At 44.8% G+C, this 16243-nt stretch overlaps 4 protein-coding genes across 8 annotated transcripts in view; 3 read left to right on the forward strand and 1 right to left on the reverse strand.

The window, feature by feature from the left end:
* LOC125721017 (kelch-like protein 10) overlaps nt 1–16243 on the forward strand; it is a 106846-nt gene that overhangs the window by 51782 nt on the left and 38821 nt on the right. The window lies entirely within an intron of this gene.
* LOC125721025 (odorant receptor 131-2-like) overlaps nt 1–16243 on the reverse strand; it is a 69527-nt gene that overhangs the window by 42179 nt on the left and 11105 nt on the right. The window lies entirely within an intron of this gene.
* Nucleotides 1–16243, forward strand: part of LOC125721023 (odorant receptor 131-2-like) — a 74130-nt gene that overhangs the window by 35734 nt on the left and 22153 nt on the right. The window lies entirely within an intron of this gene.
* Nucleotides 1–16243, forward strand: part of LOC125721022 (odorant receptor 131-2-like) — a 69112-nt gene that overhangs the window by 27177 nt on the left and 25692 nt on the right. The window lies entirely within an intron of this gene.

Genomic DNA, 16243 nt, shown 5'->3' on the forward strand with positions numbered 1-16243 from the left:
GCTCTGCTCCATGATCGTCCTTGTAAGCGGGACAACTTTCCGCATCTCCCCCCTGACGTTGGCTGTCATGTGTCTGGAACGCTATGTGGCCATTTGTTTCCCACTCCGACACACTGACATCGCCACCCCCAGGAAAACCAATATTGCCATTGCAGTGGTCTGGTTCCTGGGCTCTGTGAACTATGTGATTGATATCATTTTTTTAGCAGCTACAGCTACTTTCTGGCCAAGTGGCAGTTTGATGTGTTCCAGAGCTTCAACGGTGTCTTTTTTGTTGCCGTGGGGATCATCGTCATCGGCAACTACACAGGCATCATGATCGCAGCCCGGTCCATCAAGGCCAAAAAGGCCAGCAGGACGGTTCTCCTTCACCTGGTCCAGTTGGGCCTCTGCCTCACCTCCTTCCTATATAGCAGCATTGAGAGAGCCCTGTCCACAGTCACCTTAGCTTCCTTTATCCACCTGCGCTACCTGAACGTCTTTCTCCTTGTCCTCCTGCCCCGCTGCCTGAACCCCCTCATCTAGACGAAGAGACGAAGGAGTTCGCCCCCTCTTCCTCTGCTACCTCCGCTGCAGGATCAAACCAAGCACAAAACATCCATCCATCCATCCATTTTCCAAACCGCTTATCCCATTGGGTCGCGGGGGGTCCGGAGCCTATCCCGGAATCAATGGGCACAAGGCAGGGAACAACCCAGGATGGGGGGCCAGCCCATCGCAGGGCACACTCACACACCATTCACTCACACATGCACACCTACGGGCAATTCAGCAACTCCAATTAGCCTCAGCATGTTTTTGGACTGTGGGGGGAAACCGGAGTACCCGGAGGAAACCCCACGACGACACAGGGAGAACATGCAAACTCCGCACACATGTGACCCAGGCGGAGACTCGAACCCGGGTCCCAGAGGTGTGAGGCGACAGTGCTAACCACTGCACCACCATGCCGCCCCGCACAAAACATTAACATAGTATATCAAGATATTTCAAAATGTAAGGAAAAAGTCATAAAGACATTTTAAAGTGATTTATATGAATTTATCATTATAAAATTATATTTCCAGTGATGTGGGGAGTAGGCAAGGCGAAATCTCTCAGGGCGGGGGGCAGAGTAGTGGGATAGGTCTCTGATCGTGATTAACTTTGCCAGGTCTTTGTTTCCTGTGTTTCTCCTTGAGTGTGTTTGTTTTCTTCTTCCCATGTCTTTAGATCCAGTAATTAATCACTACGTAATTTTTTCCCTACAAAAACAGCACAGCCCTGTACCATGTCTTTGTCATATTTTCCAAATCTAATGCGCCTTTCCTGTTGTCTGTATCTGTGTAATTGTTTGTGTTTACTTGCTTGCTGTCATGCTTGATTATGTGCATTTTGAAGGCAAAAAAAATAACAACAAACAATACGCTGATGTCTGAGTTGTCAGGGTCTCATTTCCCCAACTGTAACTGGTGTTTGCTAAGACAGTATTTAGTGGCAATAGAAAAACTTTCTTCCAATAATACGAAATGGTGAACCACAAACATACTGTAACTACCGGCAGGGGGAGGGGGCTCCCAGGTTAGTTAGCCAATGTTGTTTTATCGATTGGTATATTATGTACTGGCTGTGTCTTTCCATATATAAGAATATAAGAAATTTACAAATGAGAGGAGGCCATTCAGCCCATCAAGCTCGTTTGGGGAGAACTTAGTTAATAGCTCAGAGTTGTTAAAATCTTATCTAGCTCTGATTTAAAGGAACCCAGGGTTTTAGCTTGCATTACACTAGCAGGAAGACTATTCCATACTCTTCATTAACTACTTCATTAACTACATGCTGTGTAAGGAAGTGCTTCCTCAAATTCGTTTTAAAATGTTCTCCCGCTAATTTCCACTTATGGCCAGGAGTTCTAGCATTTAAACTGATATTGAAATAGCTATTTGACTGAATAGCATCCAGACCTGTTAGAATCTTATATACCTGGATCATATCCCCCCTTAGTCTCCTTTGCTCGAGGCTAAACAGATTCAGCTCAGCTAACCTCTCCTCATAAAACATTCCTCTAAGACCACCTACCTTGCGCCCACCCCACCCCACAACCCTGTCCTCACTTAGCAGTTGGAAGATAGATGGATTATCACAAGACGATTACTAATACCAATTATTAACATGCCTCCGATTGACAACAGAATTTCCCTGCTGAGCTGTCGAGTGCGTGATGATTACAGAGGCTGAACGTGCTCCCTGCTCTGGGGAAGGACCTCCATCATGTGGGAGCCTGAGCTGGTCCTGCCTCCACACCTCTCCCCTGTGCTGCCATTAACACTCATCAATTATTAATGTCAGTCCTGTGATAGACGGCTTGTTTGTTCTGCTGCTGAGCAAACAGGGCTTCCCTGTGGAGATGAGCTACCTTGTGACACTGCCGGACCCCACAGATCTCAGCCTGGGCCTAGTCAGTGCTGAGGCCTTCTGACCAACAGGCCTGATTGTACCCTTAGTCTGACCTAAGCAAAACATCACATACACTCCAATACCTACATATGCAATGCTGCAGCTTGTTGGACAGTTAAACAGTGACCAGAATAATTAAACATTCAGTCCATTTACAGTTGCTGTGATTTTGTAATAAGTTAATCTGTGTTTTATGAATATTAAACTGCAGTTTACTAAAAGTACACTGCTTCATAAGCCCAGACAGAAACAAGACACACAAAATCACTGTAATTATTTTTAAAATCATTAAGCTTGACCGGGTTTAACCTTGTTGTTCTGTAGTGACCTCCAGTGTCAGCTGGATTCCTACAGGGAGGTGAGTGAATTTTAGCACATTAGCTGTGTAAAGTTACATGATGAATACTGCAGGGAGACGATGGCCGACAGTGCTCACAACAGAGGACAAGTGGACCTCAGCTTCTTGCAATATTTACTGAGAGATAAATAGAAAAATATATAAATAGAACTACACACAACACACTTCTAAACTACACACCTGTATGGTGACACATAGGTTAATCAATAAAAATAGTCCAGCTGTGGGTGACCTCTGGCGTTTAACATTTCTGATACAGAGCCAGAGTGAATATTTCATCACAAAAGCCACCAGCACAGGAACCACGGAGGGCAGTGCAGCAACCACAGCACAGGAATCACAGGGGCCTGAGCAGACTAGAAACAAGGGTAGATAACATGACTACAGAACATGACAACAAGACTAGATCAAGTAAGGCTAACTAAGAACAAAGGCACAAGTAAAAAAACAATGATCACAACATACAACATTTTTCCCATGTTGACCATCTACTTTGGAATTTAGGTTCCAACTTTGTCAAATAATACAGGTATATTACTTTATTAACTTGTACTTGCAGAGTGAACTGAACGTTACGTAATGCACATGTGTACCACAATAGCACCAGTCAACACTGGTCATTGTCCTACATTACTGCACACTAACCACCTTTGCAGCGAACACAGTGAATGTGAGATACCTAATGATCTTTTTCATTGAACTACAGCTTGAATGAGCTAAATAGAATCCCTACTCATTGCTTGAAATGGCTTCATAATAATTTTTTTTTTTTTTGTGACCAAATTTTTATTAGAGAGTTTTATAACAAAGAACAAAATGGAACAAAACAGAACATACTCCACCCCCACCCCACCCCCAATACACCCTGAGACAGCAGTTCAAATATAAAGAAACAAAAAACCAATAAAGGTCACCGGCACACTCAGCCACGGAGAGCACAGATAAAAATTGAGGATAAAAGAAATAACACACTTATACCACTGAAAAATGTTAGAATTAGGAAAGTAAAAATCAAAACAAAAAACAAGGAATATGGCCTCAGGACATGACCTGCAACCAATCTTTGACCAGCTGCACGTCATGGACCCAGCTCTGGATTGTAGAACCAGACGAGTTGTTAATCCGGGCTGCAGAGAGTTCCAGCAGAAGCAGATCAAGAAAGGTGGACTTCCAGACAGAAGGAATGGCACGATCAGGAGACTTCCAACGAGAGGCTAATAACAACTTGGCCGCTAAGGAGGCAGACATCAGAAGCCTCTGCTGGAAGCGAGAGAGAGAGAGAGAAGAGAAGTCCAGGAGAAGAAGGACCATGGGAGACAGGGGGATGGGAGAGGAAAGAACTGAAGAGAGAGATCTGGCCACGTAATCCCAAAGAGCAGCCACTGGAGGACAGTCCCAGAACATATGGAGAAAGGTACCAGGGACCTGGAGGGGACAAAGATGACACAAGGGGTCAGGCTCTAAGCCCATGAGATGGCGTTTCCTGGGAGTGGGGTATAATCTGTGAACAAACTTAAATTGTGTTTGCTGGTGATTGGGATTTTTAGAACAATTTTTAATATTATGAAAAATAACACTCCAAGATAAGACGGGGGTGGGAGAGAGCTCCCCCTGCCAGACAGCAATTATGGGGAGAGGTTTATGAGAGGATTTGCGGAGGAGGGAATAGAGACTGGACACGGGCTTAGAAACAGGAGAAAGGGACAGAGCAAATCTGCACAGCGGGTGAAACGGAAGAGGTGAGGAAAAGGAGATATTACAGGCCCTAAGCATGGACCTCAGCTGGAGGTAGAAAAAATATGAAGAAGAGGGAAGATTAAATGTGACCTTAAGAGACTGGAACAATTTGAGACCCGAGCTATCAAAAATATCACCCAGGGTGGAGATACCTGACTGAGACCACGGCGAGGAAGAGATGGGGCGGCCTCCAATGTTCAGGACAGGATTATGGAGCAACGGAACACTGGGGTGCCATTTTGGGAAGGGGCCCAACAATTTCTCAACCCTTCTCCATGTGCGAAGGGCCTGACAGATAATCGGACCGACTGAGGCAGAGATGGATTTGAATTTAACAGGGAGGAAAGGGAGCGAGGCTAGACGATGGGGGAGAACATATTCTGCTTCGATAGGAAGCCAGGCAGGGGGATGCTGGGGAGGACTGATCCAGCTCCAAACTGGCCTTAGAGTAAAAGCAAGGTGGTAAATTTCGAAGTCCGGTAGAGAGACGCCTCCATCCAACCGGTCACGGATTAGGGTAGAGTGTCTGACGGAGGGTCTCTTGCCATCCCAAAGAAAAGTAGAAATAGTAGACTTAACTGAGGCCCAGTACCCAGGTGGAGGGGAGAGGGGAAGCATGGAACTCATAAAATTAATTCTAGGGAGCACGTTCATCTTAATAACAGCCAGCCTAGCCCGAAATGAGAGGGGAAGAGAAGACCACGAGGAGATCGAGGCTTTAATGCCCTCGAGAGTGCGGCGGAAGCCAGCAGCTGTGAGCTCTGAAACTGATGGGTAAATGTCCAACCCCAGGTATCTGAAAGACCCTGCCTGAGGAATAGAAGGAGGAAGTGAAGAGGAGCGGCAGGCAGGATTCAACGGAAGGAGAGAGGATTTTGCCCAGTTAATCCTATAGCCAGACAGGGATTCGTATGACTGAAACAGGCTAAGGACATGAGGGAGATCCACAGGAGCATTGCCGAGGTAAAGAAGCAGATCATCAGCATATAAAGAAACTGTCTGAGGGACACCTTTCACTAGGATGGGGGAAATAACATCTGAGTGAGGGAGAGCGGCAGCCAGAGGCTCCAACGACAGATTAAAGAGTAGGGGGGAGAGGGGACAGCCCTGCCTGGCCCCCTGAAGAAGCCGAAAAGGAGGAGAAATGTTGGCATTAGTCAAAAGGACAGAAGAGGGGGAGGAGTAAAGGGTCTGGACTAGGTTGGTAAAATAAGAGCCAAAACCCATTCTATGCAGGACCCTCCACAAAAAAGACCAATTCATCCTATCGAAAGCCTTCTCTGCGTCTAAAGAGAGAAGGGTGGCAGGGAAGGGAAAGGAAGGAGCAGTGTGAAGTACATGGAGGAGGCGACGGATGTTGTCGGCCGCGTGACGGGATTTAATAAAACCAGTTTGGTCTGGGTGAATCAATTTGGAAATCACCGCCTGCAGTCGACGGGCAAGCACCTTGGCAAGCAGTTTGATGTCTGAATTCATAAGGGACAACGGGCGATAGCTGGAGCAATCTGTAGGGTCCTTACCTTGTTTGAGCAACAAAGTCATCAAGGACTGATTAAGAGAAGGATGGAGATGGGAGGCAGAAATGGCAGAATTCAGCATGTGGAAGAGCGGAATAGAGAGCTGCTTCCAGAAGGCAGAAAGGAGTTCCGGAGGGAGGCCATCGGGCCCTGGAGACTTCCCAGGGCTCATGGAGTCCAGAGCCTCTTTAAGTTCTGACATTGAAAGGGGAGCCTCGAGCATAGAGGCTTCTGGGCCTGAGAGACAAGGAAGTGGTACAGAGTCAAGAAACGAATCAGGGTCAGAGGGTGGAAAGACAGTGGGAGGGGAGAATAGATCTGAGTAAAATTGAAAAAAGCTACTGTTAATTTCCTGTGGGTCAGTGGTGAGAGCTCCGTCCTTGGTTCTAACAGAAGAAATTGAGGAGAAAGAGTCACATTGCCGGAGCCTGAGAGCCAACAACTTACTGGGCCTAGCACCTGAGACATAATATCGTGACCTAGTGCGATGAACCATAAACTCAGCGCGGTGTGACAGAAGGACATTTAGCTCCGCCCTGGTGTTTAAAATGAGGGTCTCATGATCCGGATCAACCACTACAGGACGAGCACTCTCTAAGTGAGCTAGCCGCCTTTCGAGATCACAGATCTTCCGGTGACGTTCGCGATCCAGGCCACTGGCAAAAGCAACTGTGGCATCGCGGAGAAAGCCCTTTATTGCCATCCAGCAGTAGACTGGGTCATCAGTTGAGCCTGTATTAATTGAAATAAATTCTTCAAGTCTAGGAGTCAGATAGGCTATATATTTAGAGTTTTGAAGCAAAGAAGTGTTGAGCCTCCATCTTGGGGCCCGAGGAGAAAGAGTAGGTACAGCTAAGTGGAGGAGAGCACACTTGTGGTCAGACAAAGAGGAAGAAATCAGAGAAGCATTAGAAACAGCAGAGGCAAGAGAGCGAGAAACAAAGATATAGTCTATGCGAGACTGGGATTTGAAGCGAGGTGAGAAGAAGGAAAATTCTCTGGCGGAGGGGTTAATTAGGCGGAATGAATCGACCAAATTCAAGTCTTCCACGAATTTACACAGGGAACGTGTGGAGGGAGGCACCCGGCTACCCACGAGAGAGGGAGATTTATCAAGGACAGGGTTGTGGACAGCGTTAGCATCAGTTCCAATAACAAGGTCAAATTCCTGAAATTTAAGAAGGTGGTCAGAAAGATCCCGAAAGAATGAGGCGCGTGGGGGAGTGGGAGCGTATGCGGCAACAAAGCAGACCTTCCTACCCCCCAGGTCAGAGAGGGCGTAACAGTACCTGCCGTCAGCATCCCCCCCAGAGTTAAGAATATGAATCTGAAGGGACCGCTTGACCAATATGGCTACTCCACATCTACGTGAGGAAGCTGATGAAGTGGAGATAACCCTGTAGAACCTGGAGGCCGCCCGCAGTGCATCTCGCTGGAGAAGGTGGGTCTCAATTAAAAAGGCAAGGTCGACGTGCTGCCTCTTCAAAAAATCTGTCACACTGGACCGTTTTTTGGGAGTATTCAGAGCCCTAACATTCCAGGAAGCTATATTTATATTGGCCATGATCAAAACAAAACAGACAGTAAGATGTAAACAAGGAAAAAAAAACAAGTTAACAAAATCTCAATATGCCAGACATGAACCAGAAGCTGAATGTGCCGGTCGATGAACCGTGACTTCAAGAAGTAAGTCTCAGGGAAAATCCCCTTCCCACCCCCCCAAGCAGACACAAAAATCCCCCAGACCCATGCTCCGGACAAGCAACGCAGCAGTAACATAGAAGACATTAAAAAACTAATCGGGACTGCGGCCAGGTCCAGAACAACCACCCTCCCGCCCCCTCCGACCGAAGTCAGAAACTGCGCGCACGTGGCGCCCGAAGCTAAGCCGCAAAACAGACTAACTCCGCGCACACGTCCCCCAGCCCATTCTGAGTAACAGAGACACAAATAAAACAGACCCCGTGCCACTGCTGCTGCCCCGTGTACAGAACAGGAAAAACGGCAAATGGGAGTAGTCAGGCAATAGCACTAAAGCAGACATCCAATTAATAAACTAATAGAAGCAGGCGAAAAGTGCAGAGTAAAACAAAAACAAAAACATCCCATAACAAAACAATATACAGGACCCACAGCGATCGCAGAAAAATTAAAATAAATGTAAAAATAAATGAATAATAATAATATATAAAAAAGAAAACGGCAAACCCAAAGGGGAGCGAAATAATTATACGGGAAGAGTCCCAAGAGACTGAAAATGATCCATGGCGGTATTCACGTCCTCCGGAGTAGCGGACATGACCTGCTGGCTTCCAAAAGACAGCTTCAGGCGCGCAGGGAAAATCAGGAAAGGAGAAAGACCCAACTCCTTCGCTCTCCGGATCGGTGCGTTCATCGCCTTCCTGGCTGCAGCCGTCTTGGCGCTAAAGTCTTGAAAGAAGAAAATTCTCCCACCTTCAAAACTGAGGTCCTGGACTTTGCGGGCTTCACGTACCACAGCCTGCCGGTCACGGAAGTCCATGAAGTGCATGAGGATGGGAGGCGGACGAGAAGAGGTATCGGACCGGCCATGCAGCCTGTGGGCATGGTCAATGGCTGGCTGGAAATTAGGGAGATGGGGGAAAATAGCTGGCCAGAGGCTGTTAAGAAAAGACCGCATATCGCCCCCTTCGCGCCCTAGTTTAATCCCAACTACTTTAAGATTAAGGCGACGGCTGCGGTCCTCAATCTCAGTGATTTTAACATCCAGGGAAAGTAGGCCCTTATTAAAATCAGCCAGCTCCCTGGAGTGTCGATCGGTCACAGACTTCACAGAGGCGACTTCTTTTTGTATAGATTTAAAGTCCGCCCTCAGCGAGTTCAGGTCAGCGCGGAGCTCCGAATGGTGTTGCTGGAGCGTGCCATTTAAGGAGTTCACCTGTTCGGAAACGAAGTTCTTCATTTCCTCAAGAAAAGGTGCCAGGAGAGGGGAAAGGGCCTCTTCAGAAGCGCCGCCATCAGAGCGGGGAACTTTCTTCTCCGGACTGGGAAGAACTGGGCGAGGTCTGCGCTGATTAGCAGCCATCAGGAAAAATAAAAGAATGAGCGCCGAATTCGTATAGAATTGCGAACGGGTAAGTGGCAAGGGGACTGACTAAAGGGCAAATAGGTGGATGGGACGCGCGGACGAGCAGAGTTAGGCAGCCATTAGCGACGAGCGTCACGTGACCTCTCAACACACATCACTTGTGAACCATCTTTCCTAGATATACATTTGTGGGGGTAACAATGAAGCTCAGACCACTTCCACTGCGGAGTGCTATGATCCACTCACGGGCGATTGGACCTTGATCGCTCCCATGCGCACTCGCCGACGTGGCCTTGGAGTAGCGGCATATCAGGGAAACATCTATGCGGTGAGTGATTCCTTTCTTGTACTCTGAAACAAAGGAGTCAAATCTCAAGATTTATCTGAGACTCATTTTTTGTCACTGCTGCTGTGTCACAGATTGTAATGCGCTTAAATCAAACAAAAGAATTCAGTGGATGAAATGACCTGCTGGGAAGGCCCATCTCAATACACATATGCTCCCTGCATATCTGGGTTTTAAACAAATACGCTTAGTAAAACTTAGTAAAGCTTAGATTTTTTATTATAGTTATATTCTGTAGTTCCAGACACAATTGCTCTGTTTGTTGTTTTTTTCAGTGTCTGAATACAAGTATTATTTTTAGTACTAATAAAAATAATAATAAAAGCAAAACATATGAACATAAGTATTTCACTGAATTGTACATGTTTTCTGTTGGCCAAATCCACTTTTTTCACTGCAGTTACGTTGACATGTATGTTGAACACAAATTAGTTATAAGCTTGTGTCCTATATAGACAATGGGAGGTTCTGTGCAGCCTGCTATTATAGGGCGATAATTCCTTAAGAGTTCCTGACTTCGAGAAAGCTGATATTTACTTATCCGTTTGGTACCCGAGTGATCACTTACCATTGGTGTCTCCCAGGTGGGCGGTACCAACGGGGCTCATCCAGTGCGGAGTATGGAGGTTTATGACCCTGCAATTAACCAGTGGCACGCTGCGTCTAGCATGAAACAACAAAGGAGCTATTTCGGCATCGCAGTGGTGGACGGCTTGCTGTTTGCAATGGGAGGCTCCGGTGGGTTCAAAGTCACTGCAAAGGTGGAATGCTACAATGCAGAGAAAGGCAGCTGGTTCCGTACGCAGGACATGATTACGCCCAAGAGGAACTTCAGCTGCTGCACAGTGCCCCCCTGCATCGTACAGTACGCTGCACCTCGCCCACCTGCCCCCATCTGCCTGCCTGGTGGGTAACCAGGTTACGCATCTGCCGGTGTGGCTAGCATCACTGGACTTAATCAACAGAAACAGTGGACACTAACAAGAATCAGAAACATTCACCAAAATAAGGAAAATGCCTCTTGAATAATGGACTGAGGGAACAGAACTTAGACCTTACAGTGGAGTCAGAGCATAGAGGTTAAGGCACTAGAACAGCTATCAAAATGCAATTATGGCAAGACAACTGCTTTCCTTTGTTATCGGATGCTGTAATGGTTTGCTCCTGTTGTGTAACATGCCACTTGTTTGCATGCATTTGTTAATTGCCTTGTTCTCTCCAACCATTTCTCTGTCTTAGAGCATCTGCCAAATGAATAATACACAGAGCACAACTATAGCAGAGCTCAGCTGGGACCTCCTGCATGCTTTTACAGCAAGCAATGAGTGTGCTCTTCTAGAACAGATTTAATATCTGGCTACGGTTGTTGGGGACACATGTGTTAGATATGTGAAATGCTTTATTCATACAAATAAAGCCCTTATATTTGTATTTTTATCACATGTGTTATCACATTAATTTTATGAGTAGTATCTTCATAGAATTTGTGCCGTGTGTGTGGTGTTCTCCATATTAATTCATATCTCAATTAAACATTATAACCAGGATGCAGCCAAAGCCCCAAAAATAAATTCTGAATATCAGTCATTTAACAAAAACAATACAGAACAATGTTTTTCAACCTGATCCACAGGAACCCCCAGTCCATCCACGTTTTTGCTCCTTGCCAGACAGCTGTTGCTGGGAGAGAGCAAAAACATGGACTGTCTGAGTGTCCACAAGAAACACTGATAAAACATAATATATATGCAGACCGAATGTCTATGGCACCCCCTAAAGGAGCATCATATGCGTAAAGAACTGCTTAAGGTTTCATGCCACAGCACCCTCCAGAGCATGAAAGCCAGCTTCTGCTTCTGGTTCCAGCACTTAGCCAATCTACTGACCCTTCATCACCGATTGCTGAGTTGGAAACATTCAGGTGGATCAGCTGACCTGCATGCTTGCATCCAATCAGAAGCAGCAAATTTCCCTCCATTTTCCCCTTCTTTTTCTCTTATCAGCTTACAGTTATATTTCCTGTTGCTCATCTCAGTTTGTCCTAGTCAATTAATATTCTCTCATTTGTTAAGTGCTACTATTTATTGTCTTTCTGTGAGTTAAACTGAAGGTTACTTTCCCCTATAGACCGTCTCTTCCTGCTATCAGGCAATCATAGGCCAGTGGGACAGGAGGGAGGGTTCTACCCTTTTTCACTCAGGGTGACTGGAATTTTCCAAACAAACGGGCAGTTTCAGAATCCCCCATTTGTTGCGGTCTCCAGAAAAGTGTTACATATGAACCATGTGGTACAGTCTGATTAGACGAAAGCATCCCATAGAGCTGTTTCTGATCTAAATGAACAAATTCTGAATTATGACTCTTGAGCTTTGTTGATTTTAGAGTTTTCTGCCATCTGGAGTAGAAAAAAAAACACACATTTATCTCAGAATTCTGACTTATTAAGTCGAAATTCTGATTTTTTTTCCCTCACAATTCTTACTTTATTTCTCATTATTCTGAGTACTTCTCTAACAACCAGCAATTAGTCGGAGACATCACTTCTGCTCCAGCTTTAATGGTTCAGTGAGATTTGCATACAGCAGCAGACAGGAGCGAAGGCTACAATGGCTGTATCTGCTCTGTCCAGGCATTTTATTATTTCCAGTTGTGTGTGTGAATGGCAGCCTACATCGGAACTTGCAATTAATTATCCTGTAAATGTTAAGCTGGTTTGCAATGAAAATGGGCAATAGAACTTCTCTCTTGCCTAATAAGTTGTGGTACAAGCATATCTAACGTTAATGCTTCGTGCATTAGACCAGGGGCGCTGTAAAGGGGGGGTAAACGATGACGATTCTCGGGGCCCATGACTGAGAGGGGGCCCAGAGAAGCCCCCAATAAACTGTGTGGGGGGCCCTGTCAAGATTCCTTTCATGGGACCCAAAATCCTTAGCAGCGCCCCTGCATTAGACATATATAATATGATGTCTACCGTTAATGTAATAACTGCCAATAATGTGCTAATTTTCCCCCTTAATATAATAAAGGCTGATACAGTAATAACTTACCAATATCATACTAACATATTTGAATCAAAAACGTATCACATTATTACATTATAGGCTTTATTACACAAAAAAAATAAACCGGAAAATTGTTATTAGCAGTTATATTAACAGTAGTTTATAGTAGCTGCTATTAACAGCAGTGATTAGCTGCTACAGACCCTAACAATCACACAATTTCTTTTGACTGCTTATGATTTTTTGCACACTACTGTACACACACACACACACATATATGTACATATTCATATGGTTGATTGCCCACAAAACTCAACTGTGATTAATCAGCCAGTTCTCCAGACCAAAGAACAGTGAAAACCATTCTAACTTAACCTACAAGAAGCAATTCCAGAACACAAAGAAGAAGATGTGCTAGATGTCTTTATGGGGACTCTGCATTCATGTCTATGGGCAAAACCCTAATCCCAACTATGAAAACGTTATCCCCTACCCAGCCCCAACCCACAGTCGTTGCTGTTGTAGTTCTCTCCTACCATTTATATTGTCACAATGAACTATATCCTAAGATGTACAAGTAAAAAGTTTGTATATAGTATAGCATGAAAAATAATAAGAAGAAGAAAACTCAGCCAGAGTGGAATTGTTTTATATAAACACTCGTGCGCTCTTGCGTTGTGTACACCCAAAATGGCGATTCCACAATAAACTGCGGCTATATCGAGTGTGATGTTAGCTGCAAAAGACGCAAGCAGATCCCAACTTCACTTTGCTACACGTGCATTGTAAAAGCAGGGCCACAAACAAAACAACACCTACGTCTCTGTACTCGATTCAAACGGAAAATGTCGCCAAATCCATTCACCATTTCACTATGTGCTAGCTAGTCATGGCGCGAGCATTAGCTGCGGACGCGAACAGCTTCAGCTTATCTTCCCACAATTCAGCTCGACTGTTTAAACTTCAGCCAAAGACAACATTCTGTGTTAAGTGAGAATTCTAACGATAAATAATAATTACTTACATCGTTTAATGGGCGCCCTCGGAATATCTGTCCTGCCACTACTCCCATCCACTTCTAGCTTAACTCGTCCATCTGTGTGGGTGCGCAAGAACGATGGGTGCCGTGAAGCTGCAGGAAAACAAACTTAAAAACCTGCACGAAAATATATTAAACGTGGAGGAGTTAGTCGGCAGAAGTGAGGAATTACAAAAAATAAAATAAAAAACGATTTCTCAAGAAAAGATCATAAAACAGGAAAATGGTCAATAGCTCATGGAGTGATATTGCACACTGTACCTTGATTAACATAACTGCTCTATAATACATAATCGATTATATTCAATAGCGTTCAGGATTTGGGTGAAGTGTACACAGCACAATAATCATTGTGATAATTCCACACTTGCTGCAATTTGTTTTCATGACCGTATTGGGGATATATGCGGTCCGATAAATACGTCCGCCTTGTGCTAAATGTTGACCAAAACAGACGGACCGCCCAGCCCAATTTTCAAGGACTATTCTTGTTCCAAATAATTGCCACAACGGGCCGACCAGATTTAGCCCATAAAATAATGTCCTGTGGACATTTGTTGCTCAATGACTTATGTCTAAAGTGGAAACTAGGGAATAAGATGCGAACTTAAACCTCGTTCCTGACAGACATGTAAAGGACCTTTTTTGTTTTTCATTTTTAGAAACGTAGCGGAGGAGAAAAAATATGAAAACATTTATTTATTTATTTATTTTATTTCGGGAATTCGTGATTTGACTATTCTTACATAGTACAAAACTTAAATTCTAAGATAAGCACGGTATACATTTTCCAAAAGTGATGTTAAAAACATTTCACTTGTTCTTCTTGTACAGCTGATTGTGCGTAGAATATACCCACCCCCCCCCCCCGGCCCCCAATCCATTTCGAGTCTCAAATATAGATTTAAAAATAAACATTATGGTATCTTAGGAAACTGTGATGCAAAGTGCGGTTTTTGCGTCTTAGAACGTATGTACACGTCATTTCGAGTGATATAAAAAGGAGAGAGAGACGAGATATCCACATTTTTGAATTATGATGGCACACGACATGGAGCGAGTACTGATGTCCCCGGCGTTCGAAGTGTTTAACAAGCTTCGGCTGGCAGGACAGCTTTGTGACGTGGTCCTCATCACCGACGGTGTTCAATTCAACGCCCATAGAGTAATTCTGTGTGGCTGTAGCTCCTACTTCCAGTAAGTAGCTGTGACCCATATATGAAGATGCGAAAACAGCAAGGAGTCAGTTTTTATCTCTCGTTAGCAATGACTTCTCCTTGGCAATAAGGCTCTAGGATGACAGAAAGTTTATATTAATATACATTATATTAAATTATATTAATGTAGGTCAGTGCTGATCATGAAATATTTCTGATAAGTGATAAGGGGGAGCTACTGTTGGAAAAATAAGAATTAAAGCCCCAGGCCCCTAGTTCTTAAATGCCTATGAGATCATCTGTAGCAGGGGGTCCTTATCTCTGCTTAATTTCCATTTGGGGGTCCCTGGTTCAGAAGATTTAGAAAACCCCTTATTTAACTTTGCCTGCAAAACCGATATTTATTAGATGAGTCACTTCTGGATTGTGTTTCAGGGCTCTGGTCGCCAGTGACTGGAATGATTCAGGAAAGCGGGAGTACCAACTCCCAGGCATTTCCCCAGAAACACTGAGGCAGGTCATAGAGTATGCCTACACATACTCTGTGGTCATCACAGCTGAGAATGTGGAGAACCTCCTGGTAGCTGCTGATTATCTCAGTGTCTTGGGCATCGTGCAGCGCTGCTGTGATTTCCTGCATGAGCAGCTCTGCCTCAACAACTGCATTGGCCTTCTTAAAATCGCCGATGTCTACTGCGTAAACGAGCTGCACCAGTCTGCATTCAACTTAATCTTGAAAAACTTCAAGGAGGTTGCCATCAGCTCAAATGAGTTCCCAGAACTAAGTCTTGAACAACTTTCTGACATCATCGAGCAGGATGAGCTTAATGTCAGAGAAGAGGATGTGGTGTTTGAGGCCATCCTCCGGTGGATCGAGCACGAGCCTGCCACCCGAGAGGCCCACATTTCAGTCCTATTGGCCAAGGTGAGTATAGTTATACTATGTTCTCATTGACTTGTGTATATAACAATAGAATGCTCATTGAGTGAAGTCCTTATTACTGTAGCTAAAGACTGAACCTCCATTTCCATGTCCCATAAGTGTACAACCAAGGCTTCCAGGTATTACACCTAGGAGGAGAGTGTAACAAATAATGGAAAACAAAACACTCAGATGTCTTACATTAAACAAGTGTTAGCTGACACATCTGAGACTTTCAAAGTAAATGGCTTCAGCTAAAGAAATAAAAATTTGCACTTACTGCTGTATCCTTAATGTTAGGAATTGCTCATCTCCAGAGATTCACAGAAAGCACTAAGGAACTCATGGGAATTCTCTCATTCTCTCATTGTTTCCTGTGTAGATTCGGATGGCTCGTATGGATCCGGAATACTTCATGAAAATCGTCAAAGCCAACGATCTAGTGAAGGCCAATGTGGCGTGCAGGCCAATCATCACTAATGTACTGAAGGTCATCTATGATCTTCATGATGAACGTCCACGATCTGATTTTGAGAACCCACTGATCCGCCCGCGCTTGCCCTCTGACATTTTGCTGGCTGTTGGTGGATGGAACATGCGCACGACAAACTGGATTGAAGCCTATGACACCCGGGCCGACCGCTGGGTGGATATAACAC

The sequence above is a fragment of the Brienomyrus brachyistius genome, unplaced genomic scaffold, assembly GCF_023856365.1.
Source record: "Brienomyrus brachyistius isolate T26 unplaced genomic scaffold, BBRACH_0.4 scaffold27, whole genome shotgun sequence".
Classification (NCBI taxonomy): Eukaryota; Metazoa; Chordata; class Actinopteri; order Osteoglossiformes; family Mormyridae; genus Brienomyrus; species Brienomyrus brachyistius.